At 37.6% G+C, this 24,818-nt stretch overlaps 1 protein-coding gene across 1 annotated transcript in view; it reads left to right on the forward strand.

Annotated features, from left to right (window-relative positions):
• Window positions 1-24,818, forward strand: part of agbl4 (AGBL carboxypeptidase 4) — a 486,475-nt gene that overhangs the window by 365,402 nt on the left and 96,255 nt on the right. The gene's annotated exons all lie outside the window — the stretch shown is intronic.

The raw sequence follows: 24,818 nt of genomic DNA on the forward strand, positions 1-24,818 counted from the left end.
TTGCCATATTTTGAAGTATACTTGAATTCTTATTGGAGATGTCTCATTGTGTACAAATGCGTGAGAGTTGACAACAGTACCGTAAAAATGACGTCAAGTATAAAATAAGATTCTTGTAACCAACAAGAGCACATCCAATTTGATTTCAGTATACTTGATGGACTAGCCATGGGACAGGAGTTATTGTATTATCGGGTCTACAGAGATGGAGACCACCTAAGACCTTTTACCAGCCGTAAATTGCACTTGGGACGGAGGGTAAGTGGAAATCAGAGCTGGGCTGCAGGGCCTTTTTCCAGCTGGCAATCATTGGGAACTGTGTTCTCCGTTTTATAGCAAGCTGTGATTGTAATATGAGCTGATATTGCTTTAACTGCACTTTGGTGTGAGTGTGGAGAGATGCCAGGCGCCGCGTGCGGACGTGGGGTAAAACTGTCAGCAGTGCTTGGGAGTTACACATTAGCCTCATCCTTCTGGTCTCACCAACAGCAGGGTCTCTGCTCCAGCCCACCTGTAGAGGGCGCACTTATTAGGGGAGGAAATAAGATATCGTGACAACTTACAATGAGCCATGCCATCCACACTTTAGTCCTTTGTCTCTCCCCTTGTCATCTTTACTCATCACAAACAGTTTGTGTGGCTTGTCGGCGTACCGATAAAAAAAGACCCTCTTGCAGATTTGGGTTCTTGACTGTGATGCCATATCGCTTACTGTGAATTAACAGATCACAGATCTGCCACGCGAAAGCCTCCCTATTTTTTATTTTCTCCCTTTTTGTTTTTTTCAATCAAGTACATCGTTTATTAGTGGGGAGACATTTTCAGTGTACATTTGGAATATATTCTCACGTTTTTGAACATTTCATCGTTTGCATCCAGGCTGCACCTTATCTCACTAAGCTTCTGGTTCAAAACCGAGTCAGACAATGTTGTAATTCTGTCTTTATCTTTGCTGGTTCATATATAGTTTATAATCATTTCTACTTTTACAGTGTATATGTGACGTTTCGCTATTAACGTAGATCCTGGGTACTCATATTTCTCAAAGAATGCAGGGCTCTTCACGAATACATCATCTCTAATGACAGAAACCCATATCTTAAATTGATACTATCATGGATTTTCTACCGCAGGTATCTCGATGCTTCAAGAACTTCAATTTATGAATTTCACCTCACTGTGAGTCATTTGTTACGGACTATCATTTCATTTGGAGTAATTTCCGTCGAGAGGCAACCGTCGCCCGCCTTTCCGTTTCGAGGAAGTCATTGTCCATCTCTGACAACGTAGCACTTTAAGCCTAAGGAGGAAAAAAAAAACATAACAATCCATCAACGTTGGCTTCTTTGTTGTGATTTACCAATTTAAGAGCTTAGTTACATTTAGAACTAAGCCAATTTTAAAAAGAAGTCAACATAAACATTTAACAATGCTTGTGAAAAAACATTCACGAGAAAGCATAAATCAGCTATCAGTTTTCTGCCACTCAATAGCAGTTTAGCAGTCATTTGTTTCTCATTCTCTCGAGCCTGTGAAAGCGATTCCTTTTTTTTCTTTCTTACAGCGACGTACCTCCAATATGTCAAGGTAATTACGCGAGAGGACAGATTGTAATAAGGTTCTTTTGTTCCACTGAATGTCTTTCTCTTCTTCTTTTTTTCTGTAGATATTTCCTGTATTGTGTGATATGTATTGCCACACTTATTGAATATTTGATGTTCCATAATGAGCGTACGTACTGTGCGGGTATACTGGAAAATGACAGCTTTAGGTGTGCAGAGGTTGAATGATAGCCAAACTTTATCATCGGTCCATGTGGTCATATTTTTTATGTGGAGATTTGCTAGTGGAATCATTGCCTTGAAAAAGACTACAGCGTTATGTCTTGCTCTCTTGCTTTTTTTTTTTTTTTTTTTTTTTTTTTTTTGCCTCGCAGCTGCGCCGAGACTAAATTCGGGCACGGCGGCGTTCAGATCCGAGGAAAATTAAAAATTAAAAGTTTCTTCAGTTGTGAGATCAAACCAGTGAATCCCATCAGGGAAAATCCGACTTTTAAATACAATCATGTACAGTATTTATAGGCTAAAAGGCTACAAAAGCGAAGCGGTAGCCTGGCGGAGGCTGTGTTTTCTCTTCTGGGAGACTGTGGTGAGGCTGGTGCCTATGCTTTCAGTGGCTGTGTAATAGCGGTGCTTAGCTTTGAGCTGGTCTGTGCCTCTGGAAAACGGCAGAAGTCAAAGCAGCAAAGTGTTTAAGGGATCAACATATCATCTGAGTTGTTCTCGCCATATTGTCTAGGAGATGTTTTGTCATGTCAATTGAGTTTTAGTCCAATCTGAATGTGCGTTGGGGGTTTGTGTTGTTCTGTTGAAAATAAGCCAAAGTGGAATCTCAGCAACGGACAGTTTGTGATCAGTCTTAGGAATATGAACTAAATGCACAAAACAGCCCCTGCTAAGGTTGTCCACAGTTATCTAAGCTAAACCAACAGGAAAGAAACAGCCTGGAATATATTTTTACTGAAAAAGATGATTTTACAAGGTGTTGCTGTGCTGCCGACATCTCCGTTGTCTGATTTATGTTGTTGTTTTTTTATGTTATGTATGAAAAGAGCATTAAGCTTTAGATAATTGATAAGGCTTTATTGATCAATTTGAAAAATCTTTAATCGTTTTAGGTTTTTCATTCCCTTATGATGCCAAAAAAAGTAGTATGCGGATGTTTTGGGGGGAGAAAAATAGATAGTATTGCTTCAGCCTGCTTCACTAACCTACATTCTGAGATTGTCAATCAAATGCTGAGGACCCGCCCACATGCCACAGCGATTCTGAAAACTGCCCAGTATTCCGCTATAGCAAGAGCAACAACTTTCTGTTGCGCTTTCACTTTTTTCATGATCACAATTACATTAAAGGACCCTACTCAGAGTCTTCTTTAACAAACAATATTCTCAGCTCTACTAGTGAAAAGAAATGTATTTTTGATAAAAACACAAGTTCAGGTTATTCTTAGTCTGAAAACAAGCATGTAGAGTCACAGTCCTACCTCATTGCTGCTCATCGTCTGTGTTCCTAGGACAGTCTCGCCACCCTCGTACCTCGTTCAGAGACCTATATATATCAGTCTGTATGGTATAGATTCATTTCAGATGTCGTGTTTTACTCCCTTAACAACTGTTGATGTTTCTGTGGCAGTAGATAGTGTTTCCTTGCAGTAATTACATTTTTATCCCATTGATGGTGCTATAGCAGGCATGGGTTGTCTAATCTGTGTTACTTACCTCAGATGGTGCTAATTTTTCTACTTTTCTGGAGGTCGTTCCGCTTTGCATGAATAAAACTGGTTATGTTAATTTTATAGCAGCAGGAATTTTGGGATGAAAATCAAGCATCAGATGAAATCTTAGGAATTGCATCCAGCATGTGTTAAAAATTGTTTTTCATATTTCGAATAAGACATACCTCTGTAACAAATTACCTCACATACAGAATATTAAAGCCGTGCACGCAGGATCTATCCGTGGCCATATGACCTTGTCTCTATCGTACAGTACAAACCTAATGCTGGAGATAGAAACCTGATAATCCAAACCATCTACCTAAATATTACTGGGCAGTTGACTCTCACAGCAATGTGGTCCTCAGCAGTTAATGTGAAAGTCAATCCCACTGTAGAAATACAGTGCAACTAACATGATAGTCTTACTTGTGGTGGTGGTGGGGATGATATTTTGCAGTAGAGGGTTTTCTTAACTTACCAAAGTGGTTCCCTCCCAAAGAAACTCTTTGTTGTTGTCGTTAAGGACTGTTTGGGAACAAAGTCTCTGATTTGCATTTCAGTTCAGCGAAAACGGTTTTAGAAATACGGGTGTGTTGAGCGACCGCCGCTCAGCAGAACGTAAATTAGTCCGTCCACAAAAATACAATCAGTCGCGTGTTTCTGTGACATTTTATATTAATACAGACAGTCGATTCATTTAGAGCGTGAAACGTGACAACTGAAGGCAAACTGTGTGATTTCGTTAGCGAACACTTTCCTCTCAAGATGTTTTTAATGATTCTGTGTCATGTGACACATGCAAATTTGTCATGGGCTTCATGAACTGACCTCAAGACCAGACAGTGAGTTCGGAAATTGATCGTTGCATTTTAAAACATTATTTTCATTTAACTTTTGTGACTTTATCATGTCTGTCATCTCTTCATTCTTGCTGCTGAGTAAATATCTAGAAACCTATATATATATACATATATGTCTGTGTGTGTATATATATATAAAAAAATATATATATATATATATATGTATTAATCAATATTTTTCGGGACAGTCGTTGATGGAGAATGTCGGATGAAATAACTGTGAACATGCTCTCTTTCAGGTCTGCGTTTGTGGGTGGTTGTGGGTTTTTGCTTTTGATATGGTCACATACTGGTTATTAGCATTGGTTTTACCACGGAGTCAGCGAGGGCTGCTGTCAGCGGGATGTTCCTTCTCACAACAGTCCCTGTTCCCCACACGTTAGGTCTGCTTTACTTGCACACAGATCAAGCCTAAGCCTGGACTAAAAGGACTCTCAGTGGAGAATTTTATTCATACTGTGTTTTTAGGCTGAACCCTGCTTAATTTCAGCTAAACTTGGCCTCGCTGCACCTTGAGTCGGAATCCACGGGGACTCAAACAGAGAACAAGGATAGAAAGACAATGGAAAGCTAAATCAAATGTTTCCACGTGAACCAGTTGCACTCCTCACCTGTGCACAGCTGGTTTCGCCGGTTAACATCAGTCGTGTGTGTGCGCGTGCGTGTGTGTATGCGCGTGTGCTGCAGTCTGAGTACTCTTGTTCAATGTACAGATCAACAGAATAAATTCAGACTTTTATTCTACAAACAAACCCCTCTCAGTGTGAGCTGTTTTCTTTTTCACAATAAAAATCTTGAATTGATACCATAACTTTAAAGTTTTAAGTTTAAAAAATAAATCCTTCTGACCTCAAACTTTTGAATGGTTATATTTTATGGCTAATAGAGATGGATAGATTTAAAGGAAAGGATGTGGCCAAGTATGGTGTCCCATACTTGGAATTTGTGCTCTGCATGTAACTCATCCAAGTGCACACACACAGTAGTTAACACACACACACAGAGCATTGGGCAGCCAATGCTGCGGCGCCTAGGGAGCAAAGGGTTGCTCAAGGGTCTCACCTCAGTCGTGGTATTGAGGGTGGAGAGTGCTGGACATTCACAATCCCCACCTACAACCCCTGCCAACCTTTGGGTTACAAGTCCAACTCTCTAACCATTAGGCCACGACTGAATTTATGTTAATTTAAAGGTCCAATGAAGTGCTTTAAATCATGCAACGTTATTCTGTGTGTTGATGTAATTTCAGCTGAAACAGGTAGACAGGGCAGGGCATATCAAGTAGTCCTGCCCCCATTTTGAAATAGCCAGTAGCATTTTGTTTGTCACAGCTTGGGCCAGAGCCATTGAGCTTAGTAAAGCCATCCATATTGCTCTAAAATGTACCATTCTGTATAGAATTCGGATAAATTTGGTACGTTTTGTGGTCTGCAACGACTTGCGCATATGATCCGCTCCATCGTCTCTTTGGACTGGAGCAGCAGACTCGTGCTGCGGTGGTTCGCGTGACAACACAAAACCAGATTTCTTTTGCTCCAATGGAAAGCATATTTATGCAGTCTGAATCATTCCCTATCCCTTATATAGTGCATTACGTGCCGTTCACTTAACAGAAAATACTAATTCTGTGAACAAGTGACTGGTTTCAGCTGCAGATTCAGTGTCTATTTATTGAGTTGTGGGTGGGACGCTTCAGATTCTAGAGGGCATTTGATTTGACAGAAAGCTTGATGAGAAGCTGAAGTACAGGGTGATGATGTCATCAACCTTGATCCATATTGGCAAAACTGACTAAGTTGTGAATGTTTATATTTTGTAAATGTGAATTTTGGCATTATTTTGAAACACTCTAGCTTAGCTAACATATTCATACTAAAAGCCACAAAAAAATTCTATTTTGATTTCATGGGGACTTTAAAAAATAAATTGTGGCCCAAACTTTTAAACGACGCTATATATATATATATATATATATATGTGTGTGTGTGTGTGTGTGTGTGTGTGTGTGTGTGTGTGTGTGTGTGTGTGTGTGTGTATATATATAGTTTTATATAATATTGTTATTTATAAAAGTATATATGTAAAAAATATATATGTATATATTCCCCTTTTATAAATAACAATATTATATAAAACAATATAATAGATCATCTGAAACCAAAAAGAGACATTTTTAATTCATTGTATTTTTTCTCAGCATATCAGTCTATTCATACTAGGGCTGTTTTTCACTTTTTTTATTTTATTTTTTTCCTTTTTTGACCAATGAATCATACCATTGAATACAAAAATAACAATTACACTTAACAGAGAAGACTAAAATGCTAATGTTTTTAGTTTACCACAACATTAAGAACAACAATTTATGGTAAAACACATTTTTTTACCACAGAATGAAGCAGAACTTACAAATTTTTTACCACAGAATGAAGCAGAATACTATTTTATAGTATTCTATACAGTGATAAATATAGATGCCCGTTTCTGCCACTGAATAAAAAATAAACTTAAGAGATATTTTGAGAAAAAAAGTCAATTGGGAAATATAAACTCGCAATTCTGAGAAAAAGTCAAAATTGTGTTTAACTCTAGCATTTTGGAAATTTTCTCAGGAGTCAGAACTGCGACTTTTTCTCAGAATTGCAAGTTTATTTCTCAGAATTGTAAGTTTGTCTGAATTCTTATTTAATAACTTAGAATTGCATGTTATAAAGTCAGAAATGCAAGATAAAAGGAATTCTGTGGGAAAAAAGTCAGAATTGAGTTTATCTCTTGCAATTCTGAATTTGTCAGTTGCGAGTTTATATCAATTCTGAGAAAAAAAGTGGCGGAAATGGGCTTCCATATTTAAATGTTATGTCAATTAGCATAACTTATTAATACATATCCTTATCAAAATACCTGAGATGGCTTGAAGAACACAGACAAACCATATACGGTTACAATCGTCTGTTGACTGTCTTTGTTTCAACAGAAAAATTTCTTTCTGCATTTTACTCATCTACAGCAATAGCTGGAACGTCATAAGTTCTATTACTCTTATGAATTTTGCTTGTGGAATTTCTTGTGCGATGGCACACTCCGGCATCAAGTATGAATTAAACAAATTAAATGTGAGAGTTTAGCTCCATAATGACACTGGTGCTGGAGTATTATGTGTCATATTGTTCTATGTGCACTGTTCATTTTTAAATATAGCCAATACCGGTGTATTGTGACACCCCTAATTAACAGGATGATGATGTTTCATTATTTAAATATCACAATTATCACCTATGCTGGAAAATCGCAACACCCCTACCTCACACTATGATTCTATAAAAATTCTAAGAGTGTTTAACATCACCCAGCACTGCTTACTACTTATATGAAGTGTATAATGTGGATTCTGGAAGATCAGCCACCCCCATCCTGTGTCCTTGACTTGATTGGACACAGACACGCACATTCACAGGAGGGATGTGATGTTTGTGTTTGATGTGTGGAGTTGAGGTGAGAAAGACTGCGAATGGGTTCAGGATTAAAAGCAAGATTGATCTGAGTGTCAAAGAAAGATAAGCACACTGCCCTGTCTGAGTTATTGAGGAGGCGTGACATTGATATCAGACCACACACACACACACACACACATACTCGCTCACTCAGAAGTTCAGGTTGCATTGAGCTCTTGTAATAAATGAGAATGTCAAAAACCTATTCTAATATTAAATGAGCAATTATACCCAGATGATGGAGTTGGAATCGCCAGCTAGCAGGAAACTTTTTCCCATTGCTGTTTTCTCAGAATCTCAAAGATCTTTCATATATACTTTAAACATTTTTGATTGAACAAACTAGCAATTATCTGTCATTGAGATAACAGTCTTCTTTTAGTATTTAACACTTCCACTGCTCGCTCGCTCTCGACTCTTTTCAAGCTGCTAAGCACTTTTCTGCCAAATGTTATTGCCTACCTATGCAGTCTCTCTCTCTCTCTCTCTCTCCCTCTGTATTTCTCGCTCGCTCCATCAGCCCAAGGGGACTGCTGAATGTCATTAAAAATAACAGTATCCACATGACTGTAATATTTTGCAGTGGTGTTATTGACAGAGAGATGATTTAGTGTAGTAATGATGGATTGAGCTGGGCGTCAGGGCCGGCACATGCAGGGACGTGTGTTCACTGCAGAGAGACTTGCTCCAATTCCCTCTATTTCATTGCATTGGATTTTTCACCCTCGAGAAGAAAAAGTACAGAAAACTCTCAGTGTGTTTTAAAGTGTGTTCATCTTAAGGTTATATTTGATTTGTGAGGCTATAACTTTCAGTGTTTCGTCAGTTCGAAGTGGACAGGGTATTATGGAAAGAGAAATGGGATTGAGACATGGCATGGCTTATTCAAACTCACAAGTTTTACCTATTTATATAATGCAATGTTTTCAATCTGACCTTCTATTTTAGTGTGACATTAGTCATATTTTTTGTGTCATATACTACTTCTTGAGGGTTCAAGCACGTCGTGCTGAAACCCTATTTTAATTGTTAGAATGGCCAAGGATCAGCAATCTCCACGTAAAACTGATTGCGCAAACCAATCCGTAAGTCGTAGAGACTTGAATCTTGAAGGAATGGTAGTACTCACACTGCCGACAACATCACCAAGGCTTGCCCCAATCGGCCTTACAGGGGTGTTACAGTGATTGAAAGTATGAATTGGCTCATAACTCCTAAACTCGTTGGAATTTTTGGCTGACGCCAGATAAAACACATGCCTCAGATTTGATCATGAGCCTGGTACATTTTTTTGGATTAAAAAAAAAAAAACCCGATTTTTCCAAACTAGTCCTAGGTTTTTCACCAAACGAAACAAAACCAGTGCAGAAAAATTCTCTGTACAGTCGTGGCCAAAAGTTTTGAGAATTACATAAATATTGGAAATTGGAAAAGTTGCTGCTTACTTTTTTATAATAGCAATTTGCATATACTCCAGAATGTTATGAAGAGTGATCAGATGAATAACATAGTCCTTCTTTGCCATGAAAATTAACTTAATCCCAAAAAAAACTTTCCACTGCATTGTTAAGAAGGCTTCAGGGCGTCCAAGAAAGTCCAATAAGCGCCAGGATCGTCTCCTAAAGAGGATTCAGCTGCGGGATCGGAGTGCCACCAGTGCAGAGCTTGCTCAGGAATGGCAGCAGGCAGGTGTGAGCGCATCTGCACGCACAGTGAGGCCAAGACTTTTGGAAGATGGCCTGGTGTCAAGAAGGGCAGCAAAGAAGCCACTTCTCTCCAAAAAAACATCAGGGACAGATTGATCATCTGCAAAAAGTATGGCGAATGGACTACTGAGGACTGGGGCAAAGTCATATCCTCAGATGAAGCCTCTTTCCGATTGTTTGGGGCATCTAGAAAAAGGCTTGTCCGGAGAAGAAAAGGTGAGCGCTACCATCAGTCCTGTGTCATGCCAACAGTAAAGCATCCTGAGACCATTCATGTGTGGGGTTGCTTCTCATCCAAGGGAGTGGGCTCACTCACAATTTTGCCCAAAAACACAGCCATGAATAAAGAATGGTACCAAAACACCCTCCAACAGCAACTTCGTCCAACAATCCAACAACAGTTTGGTGAATAACAATGCATTTTCCAGCACGATGGAGCACCGTGCCATAAGGCAAAAGTGATAACTAAGTGGCTCGGGGACCAAAACGTTGAAATTGAGAACTTGTGGTCAATCCTCAAGAGGCGGGTGGACAAACAAAAACCCACTAATTCTGACAAACTCCAAGAAGTGATTATGAAAGAATGGGTTGCTATCAGTCAGGATTTGGCCCAGAAGTTGATTGAGAGCATGCCCATTTGAATTGCAGAGGTCCTGAAAAAGAAGGGCCAACACTGCAAATACTGACTCTTTGCATAAATGTCATGTAATTGTCGATAAAAGCCTTTGAAACGTATGAAGTGCTTGTAATTATATTTCAGTACATCACAGAAACAACTGAAACAAAGATCTAAAAGCAGTTTAGCAGCAAACTTTGTGAAAACTAATATTTGTGTCATTCTCAAAACTTTTGGCCACGACTGTACAGTGAATATCAATAATTATCAAAATAAAAAATTCGACTCAACGTTGCGAAGGGGCGGCAAAACATTTGAAAGGGGCAGGGCCACTTTTAGTAAAATGAATATAACTCTTGAACCGAATGAGATATCTTCACCAAACTCAAAACACTTATGTACAAGCTTAATCTAAGGTTACAGTACAAAAATTATGAAGTTTGGCCACTTGGTGGCGCTATAAGAGGGAATAAAAAGGGCGACACCTACACAACAATTTGAACAACCATCAAATGGCTGTGCACAGTCTTGGTCCAAAGTACCACAACTGTCTATAAGAACATTTGCATATCTTAAAAAAAACCATGGCCACCACTTATTAGCTAAGGTTAATGGAGGCTGATTGGAACGAAACTTGGTAGGCCTGTTTGACACACGGCCCCAAACATCTGTGAGAAATTTGAAAGAAATCAGCCACTGGGAGGGCGATACCGCATTTTCCAAGTCTGTAAGCGATTGTACATTGCGCGGTTTTTCACACATACATGTGATATATGTATCATATGATAGAACTCCTAATTTCCGGACAACTTTGCCTCTAGAACCACTGCTGTCAGTCAAATTTTGTTAAATGATTGAGAAAATGTAAAAAAACTACTTTTGCAAAATAGTAGGATTTTCGCTCAGTCTGGAGAAAAACACTGTAGTACAATTCTCTGACTCTTTAGGTCAATAATTATAAAAAAAAAATTAGAAATTTACCCTATAATGGGGTCATTTAGAAAAGGGCCCTATCCAAATTTACCCCAAATTCTATGAAGCCTAAAGGAAAACTAAAAACTTCACAAAACCTGGTGAGCACATGCAACAGGTGATTATTAACAAGCATGCAAAGTTTTAATGAGATCAGATCACAGCTGGCGCTACAATAGTCAACTTTAATGGCGATTTTCTCAATATTTTGATTCTTTTGCACACTCAGATTCCAGATTTTCAAATAGCTGTATGCCGGCTAAATACTAAAATACTGTACATCAATGGACAACTTTCAAAAAATTTACTCTTATGACTGGTTTTGTGGTCCAGGGTCACATATGCGCTTAAATGCCTTAAAGCGATTGAACCCCATTAATTAATTACATTTTGAATTAGTTTTACTTTTCATTGTAATTTTAAAATGTAGTAACTTTGTAATTTCATTTTAGTTTTGGGGTATTTTTGTTATATATTTTGCTTTATTTTTATTTCATTTTTCATATTTTTAATAGGCCTACTTCAACTTACTTTTACTGTTTGCCAAGGTAACATTTATAATTTTCAGTGTTACATGCTCTTTCTTTGTAATTACTGGTTAAATTTACTAGCAATTTCTGGGTGAAAATGTGTAGTTTGCATTATGTTAGTATTCCGTTCTGCAAATAGTTAATTGATAATATTGCTGAATCTCTGCTGAACCTCAAAATCAGTGGTAATCACTCCTGAGTTTCCCACTTATCTCTGGGTGAGTAGCTGGGAGTAGAGGGTGAGGAGATGAGGGAGGCAGATAGGACGAAGAGGGATGAGGGCGGGGCCTGCGAGAGACACGTTTGATTGGCACTTGTGAAATGTGCTTGTTGTCACATCACTGAAAACCCCGATGACCCTGAGCGCTATTTTATTGTATCCAGCCGCGGTGACAGCGGACTGGGGACGGGCGGCAGATGCGTGCTGCTGGGCGTGGGGCTCTTTAATCAGGGCCCGCTTCCAGCCTGACGTCCATCACGGCCTTCATTGATGTGCTGTCACAGAGACGCTGCAGTCAGCAGCAGGGCTTCACACATCATCCTTTACCTGCAGCTCTGCACTCCACTCGTCATCCCTTAGCAGCGGGAACGCGCGATTGAGTGGCCGGTGGGACAAACGCTGTCACCGAAGGAGGGCTGGAGTGATGGAGGCAGCATGGAATTGGAAATTTGTGGAGATGAATAGAACTTTCGGGCAGCTGTTTGGAATTCCACATGTGATGATAATAAACCGGCGAGCTTTGCAAAAGTAGCGGTGCGCTGTGTGCGTCAAAACCAGCAGAGCATTTAATACAATGAATCAGTGACAGTTCACGTGTGCACGCACACTCGCTCCTGCTTTTTGATATACATGAAACATGAACATAAAAGCCCCAAGGGAATGAAATGTAGTTTTCCAGTTGAAAGAGCCGGTGAAACGCGTCCTCGTCCAGTTGACATTTTCCGCACCCCAAAACCAAAGTTCCCTCAAACGCTTGGAATGATCAAATTTTTTTTCTGTCACTAAAGTGAACGTGTAGCTGTAGCGTATTACATTTCGTGTTTTTTTTATTTTTATTTTTTGCCTGTTCTTTTGCCTTTTGATTTTCCTGACCATTATTTTTGAGGAAGGTCGTACGTTCCCCTGTAAATGCTATTAACCTATGCACACTGCAGCTCTCCGTAGCACAGAAACGAATCAATGGGCGAGATCTTGCTCTAGGTAAATTGTTTTTTATGGCTGTGATGTATTGATGCATGGACATTGATTCGGTCCGGCCCTCAACCTAAAAAACGTTGAACAATACTTCAGAGAGGGAAGGAGAAGAACAGACAAGGACAAATAGCACACTGATCTTCTTTTTTTTTTTTTTAAATGGCCAGTAAGGTCTTTCTGTGCTTTTCTGTTGATGAGAAATAGACTTTGCTAGAATGCATTCTGGTTTTAGTGTCTGATATTCTTAAAGAGATAGTTCACCCAAAAATTCTGACATTTCTTGTCACTCCACTCCTTATTTCTTTCATGAAACACTAACTAAATGTAATTAAGTGGGTGAGGAATGGGGCGTTTAAGCTCCAAAATGACAAAACCATCATGAAAATGACTAGTATGTCCTTGTGCACTGTTCTAAGTCTTCTGAAGCAATTAATGTTTTTTTTTTGGTTTGTTTGTTTGTGAGGAACAGACTAAATTTTCCATTTTAATGCTATGAAAATCTCAGTATCCGGTCTAGTTTGGCATGTTCATTAGTGACTGGCAAATTCATGAGTCCATTTTATGAATGAATTGTTCATATGAGTTGAATCTTTTCGATGAATCAGTTGCTTTTATTCATCAATCTGTATGATTCTTTGATAAATCATTTCTCCATCTTGCTGACATAAATGATAAAATAATGTGGTCATATAAGTTGTATGGACTTAGCATGGAGTTAGTTCTCATCCTGTTTGAAGCTTTAAAGTATCTGTCCTCATTCTATGCTTTTTATTTAACTCAAAGTGCAAAAACTGGTTCTACAATGGCGTTTTAGTGTAAAAAATATACGATTATGAGAATAAAGTCTAAAGAATATAGTCAAAATGTTTTGAGAATAAAGTCCAAACGTTTCGAGAATAAAGTCAAATTGTTGCGAGAATAAAGTCGAATTGTTTAGAGAATAAGAATAAAGTCGAATTGTTTAGAGAATAAGAATAAAGTCGAATTGTTTCGAGAATACATTTGAATTGTTTCGAGAATAAAGTCAAAATAACAAGAATAAAGTCAAAATTACGAGAATAAAGTCGAAATTGTCTCAAGAATGAAGTCAAAATATTTTAAGAATTAAGTTCTGAGAATTAATTCGTAGGAATTATGAGATTAAAGTTATAATATTTTGAGAGTATATTCTAGCCTATTGCTAATGCAAATGGCCCGGATTGGGAGCACCGGGAGATATTCCCAAGTCTCAGCCTTTCAAATTAAGTCAGTTGGAGTCTACTGCAGTTTAATTTAATGAAACGGATGTCTCATTGCAATCAAAAAGATGATTGATTCACATGAATATAGCTTTCTGTCCTGCAACATTAAAGAGCATGAAAAACACATTATTGCAAGACACATTTTTTGTATTTCGCTAAAAACCTGACAGATTTGAGATTTTGTATATATTAAAAGTACCAAAAGCACAAAGCTTATTGCTATTATTGGGTGGCTGGCGCACTGCAGATAGGCCTAATGACCTGGTTTAAATGCAATTGAAGACGTGAAATATTATTTCCAAGCATACCGTCCCTGCGAGTATAACACATGGTATAATTTCTGCTGCTCCCGGTGCTCCCAATCCGGGCCATTTGCATGTGCATGGCTATACTCTCAAAATATTAAAACTTTAATTGCTACGATTTAATTTTAATTTTAACATTCTTGAAACATTTCAACTATATTCTCGTAATTTTTACTTTATTCTTGAAACATTTTGATTTTCTACATTTTCAGTCTTCTAAATATTTCGACTTTATTCTTGAAATATTGACTTTGTTCTCAAAATATTACAACTAATCTCGTAATTATATATTTTTTTATAATTTTTAATGTGACAGTTTTTGCTGATAACATTAACATAGGCATATTGTGATAAAACCATACTGAACAAAACATCACAAAAACAAAATATTGTTCTCATTTTCAGCAACCCAGAGCATAATTGGCCCAACAAATGGTGTGTGTTTGGAGTGGGACTATCTATCGACTTGACCAGTGTCAGATAAAGGGGAAATTTATTTTAAAACTCTTTAAAAACTTAATATATTTTCAATTCCATTTGGTGATGTAGAAACGTCACACTTCACTTGTAAATATAGAAATAATGTATCAGATGAATGAGATCTTATTTCAAGCTGTGCTTATCTCCCGAAAGCATAGAGTACAATGTCCGCAGTGCTTAATGTCAATGGTTGAGATGGCCTGTTGCACTGGTGCCTCCTCTTATGTTTCAGTATCACGCTGACAGCGTTTGATTGATCTGTGTGGACCAGAACTGTGTCAGATCAGGCCCTATTAAAATAAACAGCTCGGCGGAGAAGAAACGGGTTAACGGGCTGAGAGAATCAGACGTCTGATTTATTTTCCTCTCCTCCGCGTGTCAAGCAGAAGGCTCTCTAAATGACTTCGATTAACGCAGAATGCTCCCGCAATTAAAAAATCCAAAGCTATCATGAATTTTTCATACTGGGAATGTTTAAGCTAATTATGGCTCAAAATGGAGCTCTTTGCCGAGGCGCTGCGGAGTCGTCTGACATTGACGGCCAATGTCACTGTCACAGAGCTGCTCTTAGCAACACTTCTAATCATCAGAGCTGCTTAGTATTCATGTCATTGTTTCTTTCTTTTCTCCCAGCCTTTCTTTCTCTTATACTAGCCAGACAGTCTCCTCTAAAAGTGTTAAATTGTCTTCTTCATATGATGACATCAGTAGTCATATCACGATATGAAAGCTAGACAAGATGTTCTGTCTAGAATAACATTTAGTTTAATGGTAACACTATAGCACTTTATCATATTTACAATTGTATTAACTTATCATACCTAATAACAGCAAAGCAGTTTATCACCACCATTATTAATTACACAACTAATGAATAATACTGGATTTGATTGTTCAATTGTGGCATCACATCATGGACTTGTGGTGTTGTTTCACAACTAGTGGCATTTTGCATCTCAGTTATAAACTTTAATGAACATACCCCCAACTGACTTCAGTATATTGTTGTAATATTGTTGCAGTGTTTGTTTTTTTGCTAGCCTGATTGTTTTGTACATTGTAAAAAGATTTTTTACAAAGATCTGTTCTAAGTCTTCTGAAGCAATTAATAGTTTTTTTGTTGGTTTGTTTGTGAGGAACAGACAAAATTTTTCATTTTAATGCCCTGAAAATCTCACTATCTGGTCTAGTTTGGCATGTTCATTTCAGTCCATTTTGTGAATGAATTGTTCATATGAGTTGGATCTTTTCGATGAATCGGTTGATTTTGTTCATCAGGCTGTATGATTCTTTGATGAGTCATTTCTCCATCTTGCTGACATAAATTATGAAACAATGTGGTCATATAAATTGTATAGATTTAGTATGGAGTTAGTCTGTCCTCATTCTATGTTTTTAATTTAACTGTGCAGAAACATTCTATGACGGCATTTTAGTCCAAATGTTTCGTGAATAAAGTCGAAATGTTTTTGAGAATAAAGTAAAAATTACGAGAATAAAGTCAAAATTACAAGAATACAGTCAATATTACGAGAATAAAGTTGAAGTGAGTTTGGAGAGTAAAGTCGAACTGTCTCGAGAATAAAGTCAAAATATTTTAAGAATAAAGTCGAAATGTTTCGAAAAATAAAGTCGAAATGTTTCAAGAATAAAGGCGAACAGTTTCGAGAATAAAGTCTAAATGTTTCGAGAATAAAGTCTAAATGTTTCGAGAATAAGGTTGAAATGTTTTGAGAATAAGGTTGAAATGTTTCGAGAATAAAGTTGAATTTTTTCGAAAAAATAAAGTCGAAATGTATTGAGAATAAAGTGGAAATGTTTTTGAGAATAAAGTCGAAATTATGATAATAAAGTCAAAATTACGAGAATAAAGTTGAAGTGTTTCAAAAATAAAGTCAAAATATTTTGAGAATAAAGTCGAAAGGTTTCGAGAATAGTCAAAATTACGGGAATAATATCGAAATGTTTCGAGAATAAAGTGGAAATGTTTTGAGAATAAAGTGGAAATGTTTCGAGAATAAAGTCAAAATTACGAGAATAAAGCCGAAATGTTTTGAGAATAAAGCCGAAATGTTTCGAGAATGAAGTCAAAATTACGAGAATAAAGTCAAATTGTTTTGAGAATAAAGCCGAAATGTTTCGAGAATAAATTCAAATTGTTTTGACAATAAAGTCAAATGTTTGTTTTCTTGCTAGCCCGATTGTTTTGTACATTCTAAAAGATTTTTTTTTTTTTTGCCAAGACTTGTCACATTATGATTCACAAGTTTGCGATTTAATTCCATTTTTGATTTGTTTAGATTATTTTGGATATTTATCAGGTACATTTAAGGTTTGAGTGCCATATCTCCTTAAAAGTTAACATGTGAATGACTGCAAAGAATTTCAAACTGTTTCCATAAAAGTTTAGCATTTAGCAAATAAATTTGTTGGACTGAGGTTGCTAGAGGGGAGGGGCAATGCGCTTGAAAAAAGTAAGGTGAGTGGCCTGACATATCCAATCTTACGTCTTAATAATAAGGATGATAAATCAATTTTAAAAAATGCACATTTCGAAATAATGATTCATAACCCATGTCTTAATGGCCTCTGTGAGATAAAATGCTGATGAAGTAATCTAGATTTTTATATTTAAAAAAGCAAATTTAGTTACTGGCCCAATTTACCTGAATGTGTTAAGATAAAATGAGCCAATAATTTCAGTTACAATGAGCCACCTTCTGAGTACAATTTAGGCAGAAATTCTAGTGGTTCCTCTTACTAAAACGTACTTCGATTATTAATATATTGTATTATTGCATTTGTGATATACCTTTTTCACATTGTACCTTCTAAATGTGTTTGTATGTGATGTGTGTTTATGTGTGCTTGACTATGTTAGTGAGGCATGTGTATGTATACACAAACAGTTTTGCACACATGGGCTGACACTCACTGAAAAGAGAAAGGGTGAAAGAGACGTTTTGATATAGAAGTAATAGGTGTCGAAGTAAAGTAGCCTAATGTTAATCTATTTATTTATTACAGACAACATGAAAAACAAAAAAGGATCAGAAAGGAAAGAATAGGGTCAGAAAGGAGCATTAAGGAGATAGAAAGGATGTCTGCCAGGGATGGGGCAAAAAATACAATCGGTGGGTAGGGGAGAGGATGACAGGAGCATTGGCCGAAAATAAGGAGACAGTTGAGAGAGGCCTAAAAGCAAATGTACGTTTTCTCTATGGCGTGAAATAGATTTTTTTTAATGTAATTCACATTAATGTTGTAATGTAATTTAAATGCAATGTTACACTGCTACATTATTAAAATTAAATATAATTAAATGTGTTTTATCAGACATTTCACTATTTCAATTTGCATTTTGACTGGCCAATTTTTGCTGATCAGCTGGCCCATTTTACCTGAACACTGAACAGTCCAATAACTCAAATTAGTATTTTATGACCACGTATTTATATGTTTAGTACAAAAAGGTTGCAACTTATTCTTCTAAAGCCATCCAATAGCTTTGTACAAGGAACTGGTAGAAGTGAACTGTTCCTTTAAGAAAACATTAACAGCGTAATATATTAGTCAACACACTTTAGTTAACATTATATGGAGATAGTAGATCACACAATACTGGCAGACAGCTGCTTTGTGCCAAGGCTAAGAAACAGAACCAAAGGCAATTTGTTCACAATAGTTTATTGGCTTTGAGGAATCGATGCCAATGAAATATTCATAGACTTAGATTTTGCCAAAATTATGAGTGACAGCTTGCCTCTTGCAGATGAAGGATTGTGGCAGAGTAAACAAAAACAAATTCTCTAAATGAAAATGTTCAGATTGTTGTTTCCGTAACAGCTCTCAGCGTTTGGCCTGTGGTCCGTAGCATGGGTTATTATTACATTTTTTTTCTTTTCATTCAGAGGTAGGTTGACATTCAGTAGGAGCTGCTTTACTATAGAGGTACATGCCCCTAATATGAACCAAACCCTTCTATATGATTGCATTCATCTCCCTTGTTTGCAATCGTTAAATAAATTGCAACAATTTAAATAGAACTGGTTCTTTTTTTAAGATGCATTGTTTGGCCTTTTGAGTGTCTTCGCATTACAAAGAAAATCTATTTTAGTGGCCATATAATAGTTAAACACTCCATAAGAAGGGGGCAGAAGTCGTTTAGCGTACTGGTTTATTTAAATGGTAATCCGTGTGATTTAAAGAGCCATTGTGAACGCAGTGGAGCAAGCAGATCTTCAAACAAAGACCATCTCTGGTGAGAAAGACTGCTGGAGTTTGTCTCTGCCCGTCTTCGCTTTTTAACTGCACTACAAAGTTTTGTAGCGAGATGACATCTTCCCCCGTTACTCTGAATAATTAATTAGACATGATGAATTATTCCGTACTCAATGCTACAATCACCGGTACACACGTGTGCACACACTCTTTTATGTGTGTGTGTGTGGTGAGTATTAAAATTTCAGAGCCCTGGTGATTAGTATTCTCAAGGTTCACCTGTGTTTCTCTGAAGGTTCAAGTGGACAAAAGCCGCAAAAAAAGTGTCAAGCCTCAGTGTGAGGAAGTAAACTTTCATTTCCTGAGATCGGCAGTGCTCTGTGAGGACTGAAGAGATGGTTTTTCGTGGCTGAAAAGGAAAACACAAAAGCTTCATATTGGGCCAAAGAACCCTCATTTGCCAGAGCTCTGGCTTGCTTTGAGTTTAGCCTTCGCTATGAGATGAAGAGGCCTCACTGTGCGAGAGCGGAGTACAAATGCCAAGAAACCAAACTAATATAGAGTTATTTCAAATCTCAGATCTGAAGATCCTTCCTTGTTCTTCTGTAAGCCTTTTCATGCCCATTCCCAGGAGAGAATGGTTACCAAGACTGAGCTGGGTGCTTTAAAAGTCTCCAGGTTGGTTTTGCCAGCAATGTTGGATATGAATACCGGCTCTTTGGATGTCACCCCTGCGGAGGGATTAAAGGCAGCTGGGAGTCACGCTCACTAAAGTCGCTGCTTAATAACTGGGGTCTGAGGGTTTTGTTTTGACTCACTCGAGACTCTTTGAGTGGTGGGCCATGTATGTATTTTAGTGTGCGAGGGTGTGTGTGCTACAAGAGCAGGGTGAGAGAGGTGTTGATAGCCTGGCAGGCAGGAAGGGATCTGGCCGTGGCCACAAAGGCGTCAGTAAAGGGGACGACGAGAGCTGACAGAAGTGGCCTTGATTGGCCTCCCAGAGAAACGGAGAGAGTCTAATGTGGAGAGAGGAAACAACTCAAGCTGTAAGCTTGAAAAGCCACTGTCATGTTTTTGTAAGACTGCAGTCAGCACGCCTCAACAAAGACACTCACTTGCCTTCAAAAACAACTGGATGGAGTGCAACAGTATAGAACATATTGCAGCATTTTTACTGCTTTTTAAACCACCTTTTTAACAATGTCTTTCAAGTGTGTGGTACAAAATGATGTAAAACTGTCAGATGTGATGCAATAGCCTAAAAAATGTGAGATTTTCCATGTAAATATTGACATGAATGTGATTAATTATGATTATACTAAAATAATCAGAATGTCATTTGACTTAAAAGTTTCAAACATGGTTATAACTTATAAGACATATATATCTTTCGCTTAGAATTTGTAATATTTATATATAGAATTTGTATATTTAATTAAATACTATTTATGCATAGTTTCAGAATCTGCAAAATGTTAATTATTTTACCAAAATAAGAGGGATCATGCAAAATGCATGTTCTTTTTTTTATTTAGTACTGACATAAATAAGATATTTCACATAAAATATGTTTACATATAATCCACAAGAGAATTTATAAAAATGACCCCCAAAGTTTACATCCTCTTGATTCTTAATACTGTGTTCTTACCTGAATGATCCACATCTGTGTTTTTTGTTTTGTTTTGTTTTGTTTTGTTTTATTTTGTGATAGTTGTTCATGAGTCCCTTGTTTGTACTGAACAGTTAAACTGCCCGTTTTTCTTCAGAAAAATCCTTTGGGTCCCACAAATTCTTTGGTTTTCCAGCATTTTTGTGTATTTGAACTCTTTCCAACAATGACTGTATGATTTTGAGATCTATCTTTTCACACTGAGGACTCCTAAAAGACTCATATACAACTATTACAGAAGGTTCAAACGCTCACTAATGCGGACCATGCATTAAAAAACTTTTTGAATTTGAAGATCAGGGTAAATGTAACTAATTTTGTCTTCTGGGAAACAAACTATTTTCTGTAGCCTTTGAAGGGCAGAACTAAATGAAAAAAAATATATTTATATATTTATAAATAAGAGAAATATGCACATCTCTTAATGCATCGTTTTTCCTTCTGGAGCATTCTAAACAAACATGGGACTCATAACAACTATCACTAAACAAAACAGCTGTGAACCCAGTATTAAGAATCAAGGGGATGTAAACTTTTGAACAGGGCCATTTTTATAAATTCAACTATTATTTTCTCTTGTGGACTATATAGCCGCTTTTCCACTATCGGGCCGAACCGTTCTCAATGCGTAACCGTTCTGTTCCGTGCCGATTCGGGCCAGTCGGCACGGATACGGTTTGATTTTCCACTGCGGTGCAGATAACGGAACTATTTGGAATGTAAATACAAATGCGTCAGTCGTTGCCTTGGTAATGCAAGAGTAGGCAGCCCCGCTTCTACTGTTATTGTCCTTTTGGACGCGATATGTATGTTTGAGTTTTTTTATTTTTTCCCGACACTGTTTTGAACTTTTCTTAATGCCCTTCTCTGCAAGACACTGCGCTAAAAGTAAAAAAAAAAATTTTCGTTTCTCTTTGCACCCTCCAGCTGTTGTTGAATTTTTCTTTCTGCCCAAATATCAATATTAGAGCAAATGTTTCATCCACAGACCAAAGTGTCTCAGCCATTTGTATTTATATTTACCGTATCTGTTTACTGCGCACCCGCTTAGCCATAGAGAAACTGGTAGCCAGGCAACAGAGTGGCGAAGCCATGCAAACGCATTTTATCAGCCCGGTTCAGCACGGTTGTCTAACCGTGCCGAGAATTCCGGGCCGAGAACGGTTTGTAATCGTTCCGTGCCGTACCAGGCTCAGGTGGAAACACAACTGGAACTGTACCCGACCGTTCTAAGAACGGTTCGGCCCGATAGTGGAAAAGCGGCTTATGTAAACCAAATGAAAACTTTTGTTAAAATATCGATGAAATGCATATTAAAGGACCTGAAAAACAAGTGAGACAAACACTCAATAACAACAATAAATTTGCAATAATGGAGTAGAGGATGGAGTTCATTTACGAATAGAGGGTTTGCGCTTACATCACAATTTGGTCAGTTACTCAGATGCGCGGCCATGCTGGCAATACTCGGATGTAAAAAAACAGCATGGATTCAATTGTTAATGTACTACTGAATAGTTTATGTTGTCTGAATCACTAAAAAAATCCATAGAAGCTGCTAAATCATATAGAGAAAGACTTATAGGGGCGCAATATTTTGACAAACTAAAGTTAATAGGTGGTAAAGATACCAACGAGCAGTAATATTTAAGATATTAGCCTAATATTTCACCTACCTGACCGGAAATGATAAGAACCAACACGAATGTTGTCAAGATTCTTGCCCTGGAAATCCTAGTTCAGTTTGGCCAACCTCAAAAGCCTTTTGTTCCTCAGACAGTTTTTTGCACTCTTCTCCTTGATTTGTTATAACTTTTGGCAGTCTATAACACTCTAAATGTTTTTCCCGGTCTGATGATTAGCACAGGCCAAAACATGACAATAATCAATCATTTTTAGCAGCTATAATTAGCAAAATATGCAAGATTTGTTCGGTTCAGTGCCATTGTTTACGTTTAGTGCCGCCAATATGGCCGATTGATGACGCATTGTGAAAACACTCTACATGTGAATAAATGTTAAACAGAATGTGTAATGTGTATATTTTCCTCTCCTGTTGCGTCACTGTTTATGCAAGTCGTGTCAAAGGGCCTTGAGATTGAAAGAAGCGGATAAAGCTAGGAATTATGCTGAAGACAGGAATTAAAGAGAGAAAGCCCATAGGACAGTGACTGGTAGAAAGCGAGATTGAAGCAGCGTGACCGAACCGATATTCTGTGTCCAGCGGGGGGCCGAATGAAAACACAAGCTGTCACCTCAGGTTTTGTCACACCACAACACACACCTGCTTCCCCTCCCACAGCACAGGACAAAGTAATGTCCCGTGTTGAGAGCTGTCATTGAGGGCTACGTGCTCCTGTTACTGGGCCATCTGAAGCGCTCTGACTGCTGTATGTTCTGAGGGTTTCTGAGGTGCTGACATGCGGTCCTCGAGCCTTCAATGCTGGTTTGGTCTCTGCTCAGTGGACTTCAGTGAGTGCAGGGTAAGCAGAATGACAGTAAGAGCATTTTCACACAGTGTGGACCAGAGCCTGTTTGACGTAGTGTTTGGTTCAGGTTTTTCGTTTGGTTGGTTTCTTGTGGTTTTGCAGTTTGGACACAACTATGGTTTTCAGGCGGCATTAACAAGTAGTGCTCAGTTATGACTAATTTAACTATAGGTAACTACTATTTAATTAACGTTATATTTTATAATCCATTAAAATTCTGGAGTCAGTAATGTTTTTTATACTTATTCAACAAGATGCATTAAAAATCTTAAAGGTGCCATAGAATGCATTTATACAATATTTTTAAATTGTTCTCTGATATCTACATAGAAGGTATATGGCGTAGGAAAGGGCAAAAAATCTCCAGAAATGGTTTTACAGGTCCATTTACAACCGTAGGATTTGCCCCTAGAATGAAATGCTCTGTTATTTGGAAGCTTCATGAATATTAATGAGCTCTGCTCTGATTGGCTGTTTCACAGAGCTCAATAGCTCGCACATGGATAAAAATATATATGTAATTAGGAGCTCTAGCCGCTTTTAATATGCGGTTTGTTGAATCTGCCGTTTTGAATCACGGATATATTAGTCTGATTACTGTGATGCATGTGCTCTGTGTAAAGTTACAATGCAGAGGGAGTGCTTCTTACCACACAAGTTGAGCTGCTCGTCAGTGATTCTCCAGATCTGTAAATCATTCGCCATCATCAATGCAGTTATTTCTCCATCATTCACCATCATGAGCGCAGTCCTCTCTCTGTTTATGTGGTAAGTGAAATCCTATGTATAGCAATGTAACAGGCTAGAGCTAGCATTAAGCTAACCGTGTCCCTTGAGTGACTCGCCTTGTTTAACTGAGGTGCTGACGTTAGTGATGATTGGGCGATGCAAATGCTGGAGGCGTAACTATTAACGATCCCGGGGAAGTTGCGTAACAGACCTGTTATGTTGGAATTGACCTATTTTTCGGTGGTCTTTTGCAAATACTAGATTTATATAAGAAGGAGGAAACGATGGTGTTTGAGACTCATGGTATGTCATGTCCATGTACTGAACTGTTATTATTTAACTATGCCAAGGTAAATTCAGTTTTCCATTCTATGGCACCTTTAAAAGTTGCAGTAAATTAATTTGTAATGATACAAAAACATTTCTCTTGAAAGCATATGCATTTGTTTTGAACTTTCTATTCAACAAAGAAAAGTTTTATCACAGTTTACAAAACTATTAATCATTATTAATCATCATATCAGGATATTAGAATGATTTCTGAAGGAAATATGAATTTTCTAAATTTCTGATCATGTCACACTAAAGATTGAAGTAATGATGCTGAAAATTCAGCTTTGACATTGCAGGAATATTTATTTATTTATAAAAAATCTATCTATCTATATATTATATATTTAGCAATGCTTTCAATGACCAGCTCCCACATTCTGCAAATTTCCAGTCTGTTTTGTGTTTTGGTAGTAAAACCACAGGAGCAAAAACACATGAAAAAGTGACATGAACAGAGGTTTCCATATTTACCTTCTCCTTGTGAGTTGATAGCTAGCTACAGTGGTAAACAGCTGGCGGTAGCACTTACATAGATGACGCAAATGTACCACACTTCAGTTCAGAACCCAAAAATAAAATATTATTTGTGAAAAAAAGACCTGGAGGGAGAGGGTAGAATTGAACTTGAGTTCAGACCTAGCAATCAAACCAAGTGTGAAAACACCTTAAGATTGTGGGAGTTTGATGTTCTCGTAAAAA

The sequence above is a fragment of the Garra rufa genome, chromosome 15 (assembly GCF_049309525.1).
Source record: "Garra rufa chromosome 15, GarRuf1.0, whole genome shotgun sequence".
NCBI lineage: Eukaryota > Metazoa > Chordata > Actinopteri > Cypriniformes > Cyprinidae > Garra > Garra rufa.